Source organism: Rattus rattus, chromosome 13, assembly GCF_011064425.1.
Source record: "Rattus rattus isolate New Zealand chromosome 13, Rrattus_CSIRO_v1, whole genome shotgun sequence".
Lineage (NCBI taxonomy): Eukaryota > Metazoa > Chordata > Mammalia > Rodentia > Muridae > Rattus > Rattus rattus.
In genome coordinates this window covers 22,377,935-22,386,220 of record NC_046166.1, presented here as the reverse complement: position 1 = coordinate 22,386,220, position 8,286 = coordinate 22,377,935, and the positions used below count along the sequence as shown (strand labels likewise).

The following is an 8,286-nucleotide window of genomic DNA, read 5'->3' as shown; positions in this document are numbered from 1 at the left end:
GCCTCTTGCCATCAGGTTTGGCTTGTCTTGTTGACTCTGAAAGTAGATTTGCCCTCCTGTAGGCCTGTGTGTCAGCACTCTGGTAGATCTACTTTTTTGTCAGCCAGAGAACTCTGCTTTCTGACTTTCAACTGATTTTCAACTCTTGGTGCAGGCAGAAACCTGAAGGGTGCTGCCCTTGGTTGCTCCTAGGGACCTGTGCCTAGGGGGGCACAGCCAGCAAGATTTCTTCTTGGGTCAGGAATATGGGCAGAAAGTATTTGTCTCCTCTGGGTTCTCAGGAGTGTTTGCACTTCTGAGAGTACAGCTCACTCCTCCATGGGATTTGGGTGCAGGGGACTTTGGACTGTGGTACAGGTTCAGTTCAGTTCAGTTCAGTTCTGGGCGCAGCCATAAACCATCTGGTTCCTGCTGCTGACTGCTCCTATTTTCCTGTATCCAGAAGCACTATGCAGTTTCCTCTTGGGCCAGGAATGTGTGCAGAAGTGGGCAGAAGTGGTGGTCTGTCCTGTGGTCTCAGGATTGTCTGCACTTTTGGGAGTTCAGCTCTCTCCCCAACAGGATGTGGGTACATCGTAATTTTTTATATAGAGTTCAAAATTTTTCCTTTCAGGATTTATGAAGAAAGTTATAGAAATTTTGAAGGTAATTGCATTGAACTTTTGCAGGATAATCATTTTTACAATAGTAATTTTACTGATTCATGAGCATGGAAGATATTTCCATCTGATATCTTCTTCAATTTCTTTCTTCAATGTCTTGAATTTTTCTTAAAGATTTTATTTATTTTATGTATGTGAGTACACTGTCGCTGTCTACAGACACACCAGAAGAGGGCATCAGATTCCATTCCAGATGGTTGTGAGCCACCATGTGATTGCTGGGAATTGAACTTAGGATCTCTGGAAGAAGAGTCAGAGCTCATAACCGCTGAGCCATCTCTCCAGCCCCTGCCTTAAAGGGGGTTTTTAGCCACACAAATCTTTAACTATCTTGGTTAGAGGTACTCCAAGATAGCTTATATTATTTGATGTTACTATGAAAAGTCTTCTTTCCCATATTTCTTTCTCTATTCATTTCTAATTTATCTATAGAAAGGCTACTTATTTTTGTGAGTATTTATTTTCAACTTTGCTGAAAGTTTTTATCAGCTGTAAGAGATTTTAATAGCATTTTAGAGTCACTTATGTAAACTATTATTTCACCTACAAAACAAACAAACAAGAAGACACTTTGACTTCTTTTCCAATTTGTATCCCCTTAATATCTACTTCAATTTTCTTATTGTTCTAAGACTTCAAGTTGTTCCTGATTTTAGTGGAATTGGTTTGAATTTCTCTCCATTTAAGTTATTGTTGTCTGTGCCTTTGCCTCACACTGCCTTTACTATGTTGAAGTATTTCTCTTGCATGCCTAATCCCTCAGGATTTTTATCATGAAGGAGAGTGTTGGAGTTTTGTTAAAGGACTTTTCCACATCTGATGAGAGAAACTTGGTTTTGTCTTTCAGTGTTTATGTGGTAGATTACATTTTTGATTTGTAAATATTGAACTACCTCTGCATCCCTGGGATGAAAGATCCTTGATATTGAATGCTCATTTTGATGAGTTCTTGGATCGGATTTGCAGTATTTTATTGAGAATTTTATATCTATGTTTATAAGGGAAATTGATCTGTAATTCTCTTTGTTGAATATCAGGATAACTGTGGCCTTGTAAAATGAATTGCATAATGTTCCTTCTGTTTCTCTTTTATGGAGTAATTTTAGAAATACTGCCATTAACTCTTTGAATACCTGGTAGAATTCTGTGCTAAAACCACCTGGCCCCGAGTGTTTTTGTTCATTTGTTTGTTTGTTTGGGCAATTTTAATTACTGCTACCATATCACTGAGGGTTAAAAGTCTGCTTACATTATCTGGTTTTGATTTAACTTTGGTAAGTGTTGTAACTCAAGGAAATCATCCATTTTTTTAGATTTTCCAATGTGATTGAATACAGGTATGTATGTCCTTATGATTCTCTGCATTTCCTTGTCTGTTGTCATGGCTGCTTTTTGCTTCTGATTTTGTTAATTTGGATATTATCTGTCTGCCTTGTAGCCAGTTTAGATGAGGGTTTGTATATCTTGTTGGTTTTCTCAAAGAACCTCTTTGTTTTATTTATTTTTTGTATTGTTCCCTTTATTTCTATTATATTGGTTTCACCACCGAGTTTGATGTTTTTTCTTGCCATCTAATCTTTTTGAGTGTGAGTTCTTCTGTCATAGGGCTTGCAGGTGTGCTTTTAAGTATTAGTATAATGTCCCTCTATTTTTTTTTTTAAATGCACGCAGTTAGTGCTATGCGTTTCCTCTCAGAGTACCCTTCATTGTGTTGGTTTGGATAAATTGTATATTCTTTTTCACTTAATTCTAGAAAATCACCGTCTTCTTTTAAAATGTATGTCTTGACATTTTTTATTCAGTAGTGAGTGTTCAGTTTCTATGAGTTTGTAATGTTTCTGTTGTTGACATCTAGATTTAATTCACAGTGGTCAGATAGGATTCTGGGTGTTATTTCAATTTCCTTGTGTCTTTTGAGACTCGCACTGTATCCAAGTATGTGTTAAGTTTTGCAGAAAGTTCCATGAAGTGTTGAGAAAAAAAGGTATATTATTTTGTATTTGTGGGAAATGTTCAGTAAATATCTATTTGGTTCATTTGGTTTACAATCTCAGTGAGTTCCTGCGCTTCTGTTTCACTTCTGTCTGGATGACCTCTCTGTTGGTGAGAGCAGGAAATAGAAGTCTATTCTTAGTGTGAGGGTCAGTATGTGTGAGTTAAGCTGTAATAGTGTTTGGTTCATGAACTTGCGTGCCCATGTGTTTCATGCATAGATGTTACGAGTTGTCATGACTTCTGTGTGGATTGTTTGATGACATGTAGTGTCTTTCCTCTTCTGATTAGTTTTTATTTTGAAAACTCTTTTGTCAGATATTAAAATGGCTGCACTAACTTGTTTCTTAGGTTGACTTGCTAGAAATATCCTTGTCTATCATCTTGAGGTATTATCTGTCTTTGAAGTTAAGATGCTTTTTTGGATGTAGCAGAAAGGTGGTTTCTGTCTTTGCATTTGTTCTTTTACACTGTTTGTTTATTGGGAAATTAAGTTATTGAAAGATATCAATGAGCAGTGTTTTTTGGGTCCGATTATTTTGTTGTTGGTGGTGGTGGTGGGGAAGTGGTGGTGTGCATGTGCATATGTGCATGCATGTGTGTGCGTGTGCGTGTGCGTGTGCGTGTGCGAGTGCGAGTGCGAGTGTTGTGTGTGTGTGTGTGTGTGTGTGTTTGTGTGTGTGTGTGTGTTTTTCCTCCTTTGATTTGCTGGTCTGGGATTTTCCTAGATGTAGCTAACCTCTTTAGACAGAAGTTTTTCTTCTAGTACCTTCTGTGAGGCTTGATTTGTAGACATGTATTGCTTTAATTTGGTTTATCATGGAATGTCTTATTTTTCTCTATCTATTGTGATCGAAATGTTTGTTTGGTGAAGTACTCTTGGCTGACATGTGAGGTCATTGAAAGTCTGTAGAATACCTGTGCAGTCCCTTCTGGCTTTTAAAGTCTCTGTTGAGAATTGGTATTGATTGTTCCAATAGTTCTGTCTTTATTTGTTACTTGGTCTTTTAAAACTTTTATTGGTTCTTTGCGAGTTGCACATGATGCACCCCAACTTCATTTACCTCCCTCTCTCCTCACACCCTTGCAACCTCTTCGTCAACGTAGAAAATGAAGTCTTGTGGAAGCTGTTGGGTGTGATAGTGTGTTTTTGTCCTCACTTCTTTGCTTGCAAATGTTCACTGCAATGATCCCTTGACCTGGTACAAGGCCCTCTGGCTTCTGCTACTCTATCAATCCTTGAACCTCACTGGGACTCCTCTTGGATGTCCTGTTGTAGACCTGTGTCATGGAGATTCCACAATTTTGGATCTGTAGGACCCACCCCTTCATACACTGCAGTAGTTGATCAGTGGGGTAGATATTGGAGTGGGCTAATTCAAAGCCCTGGATCTGAGCTTGAAAAAAAGCTGGGCTTGCCAGCTCTCATAATCTCACACCCTCCAGTCCAGCTTACCAGCTGCAAACAGGTCTAGCTCTGGTCTGTTGCCCAGACCAGGTACAGGGCCCACTCTCCAGAGTGCTGCAGCAGGTCTGGTTCATGGTCAGTTCTTCTGATCTCATGACCCCAAGGCCAGTTCTCCAGCCTGCTATAGGTGGCAAGGGCAAAAGGGAGGGAGAGAATCTCTCCCTCACAGATGCCATTGACAACAGACAAGAGGCAGGGCTGGCCCTTGCACACTTACACCCTCAGGGACAGCTCACCTGCACCCACCACACCCAGAGCCAGCTCTACTAACTGACAGGTGAGATGTAGGGCCTGCTCTCCAAAGTGTTGCAGCAGGTAAAGTGCAGGGCCTGCTTTCTTGCCTGCTGTAGGGTTATCCCTCTCTTGCTCAAGTCACTGACAAGAGGTGGGACAAACTCTCCTACACTCATGCTCTTGGGGCTGACTCTCCTGGACTCCTGCCATCAGGGTCAGCTCCACTGTGCTGCCCAGGAGAGGTGCAGGGCCCAGTATCCTGAGTTCTGCACCAGGCTAGGGACAAGGCCAGTTCTGCACACCCATCAGACAACATGTCCCAGGTGGCAGCCCTGACTAGGGCTCTCTGGGCTTTGGTGGTGTCATAGACCCAGAGGTGGCCCCCAGTGGCAGCACAGGCCAGTACCCCACCATATTCTCAGGTGACATCACCAGCTTCTCACATCAGGCTCTTCCTCACCACTCTCAGGTATCCAGTTCTGCTTTCTTCATTGTACCCAGATCCTTCTGTTTCTCTTCCTCTCCATTTCTCTAATTACTTGTTCCCCTTAGTGGTACCTGAGGTCTCTGAGTGTCTGGGATCCTCTCAGGGTGCTGCATCCTGCTTGTGTATTATGGCACCAGGTACGGGGTCACCTAGGTGTGGTCTGCCCACTCCAGGCCTGCACTGCCCTGAACTGGTGGTTATCTCAGGCTTGCTTTTTTCAGGGAATGTTCAGCTACTATTTATTCAAGTGTTCACAGGTCAGAACACTGATCGTGGACATAGTCTCTCTTCTTTCTGCCACCTACTGACACATGTGTGACACAGCAGCCACACCTGCAGTGCCTCTAGGGGCAGGTCTCTTGCAGTTTTAGCATTCTTCGTTGTGTAATTTTAGTCTTTTGATTATTATGGGGTGAGGGAAGTTTTATTTCTGGTCCAATCTATTTAGTGTTCTGTATGCTTTGTGTACCTTGTACCTTTCTTTTGGTTAATAATTTTTTTCATAATTTTATTGAAAATGTTTTCTGTGCTTTTTACCTGGGTTTCTTCTCCTTTTTCCTCTTAGATTTGGTCTTCCCATAGTGTTTCAGATTTCCTGAAAAAAATGGGCGGGGGAATTCTTTTAGATTTCACGTTTTCTTTGACCAAGGTATTAATGCCTCCGGTTCTATTTTCTATCTCTTGTATTTTGTTAGTGAGCATTTCTAGATGTCCTTCAGTTTAGGTTTTCTTTATTGATTCTGTTTCCACTTTCAGGTCTTGAATTGTTTTATTCATTTCCCCTCATTGTGTTATCATTGGTTTCTTCAAGAGATTTATTCAGTTCCTCTTTTAGGATCTCTATTATATTTTTAAAAGTCTAAATTTTTTGTGCATATGCTTCAGCTATGTTGGGATTTTCAGGGCCTGCTTTTGTAAGATGATTAGGCTCTAGTGGAGACACATTTTTCTAGCTGTTATCCATTGTGTTTTTATGCTAACACCGAGGCATCTGGGGTTAGGAAAATTGTAATTACAGGTGCTGGTAGCTGGTCATATCTTTGCTGGATGTTTTGTTCATTGGTTTATGTATATCTGTGGTTCTTAGAAAGGATTTTTTCAGGAGGTGGTGTGCTACGGAGCTAGAAATAAGACTAGGAGAAAGGGTTTTGGAGGAGTTGAGGGGGAGGCAAAAATTGGCAGTTAGCCTACTTGCTTCCCTGGCTGGAGTCTGGGAGATTTAATAAACAAAATTACCAACACCATTATTTGAAGTGTCTGTCATATTTACTTTAAAATCTTTACTAGTGTTTTTTCTATGTGAACAATCTTTTTAATATTTTTAGAGTTCTATGCAACATATTTTGATCATACTTGTTAGGATTTAGTGTCAGAACCCATGTTAAGATTCAGTAGACGAAGGACGCCTTTGCTGGATCTGGGCCAAGGTAAGATCATACCATGCAAAAAATCTCATGCAAGAGATTTATTGGGGGGGGCACAAAAAGATGTCTTGGAGTGGGGTCATGAAAGAACATTAGAGACAGAGACAGACACAGAGATAAGAAACAGAGAGAATGAGACAAAGGACTGTGATGTCAGGGGGGCCTTTTAAAGGGTACGTGTGTTGCATAGGGAAAAACACATAACATTGCAACAGTGGTGACTGAGGATGTGGCTTCTGACCCTATGCTCCTGAGGGCAGGCTCATGGAGCACCTGATTTCTAATAATATTCACCCCTCCTCCAGTTACAGATCGCCTCCATTCCCTACCTGCCTAACACTTTGTCTTCTTCTTTTTCCTCCATATTGATTTGATCTCTGGGTTATGGATATAGCCATTTAGTATTATTGCTCTGCTTTGGATAACAGGTTTCCCAACACAGCTAGAGCTATGGTGCTCTAAGGTGGCACCATTATTAATATACATGACTTACATATTTCCTTGGCAGACTGAATTTTGGATCTGCACTGTACTTCACAGAAGTCTAGTAAGTCCTTTTCGTTTTAAGCACAGAGAAATAAAGTTAGCATCACTTCAGTTTCTCCATATGCGTAACTTTGTTTCTTTTAAGGTAATAAAAGGATAAAGGGATATGAATTGTGATAAAAATTAGTGCAAAGATAATCATCTCAAAGTCCAAGTTAAGTTTCACCTTTAGAGTGACAGTCACAGTCCCTTGTTCTGAGTTAATTTCTGAACTCTTTTCTGCTTCTAACAAGCAAGGCAGAGCTCACAACTCTCAACTCTGCAGGTTGCCACTTTACCTGTTGTTAATCCTTGTAGAAAGTGAGAGAAAAATAAAGAGGGGGGGTGGTTTAAATTCACAAATGAAGAAGGTATACAGCAAGTGGGGATCAGAGGAGTTATGTCATATGGGTTTGAAGAATATACTCACACACAAGCCCTTTGGTTATTAATTATAATTAAGCACTTATTTTTATGCTTAAAATTGCCTTGAGGGTTTGCAGTAATGAGGACTAGGGAAGGCTCTTTTTGTAGCTTATCTGCTTTGCAAAATTCAAAGTGCCAGTCTATTTTGTGCCTTCTAATTTGTAGGAGCCAGGAAAGGCAAGATGCCCGAATTGTGCTTGAAATATCAAAACAGCATTGCAGCCGGAGCTGTTATCTCTCTTTCCCATGGGCAGTGCTTTCCTTCTGGCGTACAGGATTGTAAAAAAGCAAGAATAGAAATGTATTGTTTTTTTGCAGAAGGCAATGCACATTAGAAAAGATCTCAGGAAGGAATTCTATTAAGAGACTTCTGTTGTCCTCTCTGGGACGCTAACTACATGGAGCTTCTCTCTTCTTTTGCAATCCCACATTACATGGAAGGGAGTGTAACAATTACCCATATGCTATCTTTTATAGGAAAAAAGGAGAATAGATTTTTTTATTATGATAAAAATGCATTTCTACATAATATGCTTGGGCTATTTTGCCTTAATGAACTTGCTAATTTTCTTAGCACTTACTGTTGAATTGACATTATTGGTAGAATTCTCAAGGGAACTACAGAAGACTGGAGGCCAGTTCTCCTATGGCTCTCATGAGCTCCCTTTAGAGAGACACTACGTTTTTTCATCCCATCAGACTCCCGTAGATAGCTAGGTTTTGGAACTGTTATAGTTAGTCACAGGCCAATTCACTAGAGTGCTAAATGAATGATTGACATGCGTAGAGGCCTATAGGGAGTGTTCCTGGGATCAAAATATATCTAGAGTAATAATAACTGGATTGGGTAGAGGGTCTAGGTTTATGATAACTTTTCAGTCACTCGGAACTTGAGGTGGTGGGTTGGATCTTTCTATTTCTCCTTCTTTACCTACCTGCCATGGGTTGAGAGAAAACAGTGTAACCTTGGGTCAGGCAGTTGCTTTATGATGAAGGCTATGATTCGACTGTAGAAGCTTCAACTTGGTTCAGTGTGACGTATGAAAGGGGTCACAGCAAAATCTGTGA

The 8,286-nt window shown here is 40.5% G+C and overlaps 1 non-coding gene across 1 annotated transcript; it reads right to left on the bottom strand.

Moving 5' to 3' along the window:
* Window positions 1-5,066: 5,066 nt before the first annotated feature.
* Window positions 5,067-5,198, bottom strand: LOC116915123. The gene has a single exon (XR_004389804.1). It is a non-coding gene; the product is annotated as a small nucleolar RNA SNORA17 (small nucleolar RNA).
* Between the last annotated feature and the right edge of the window lie 3,088 nt (window positions 5,199-8,286).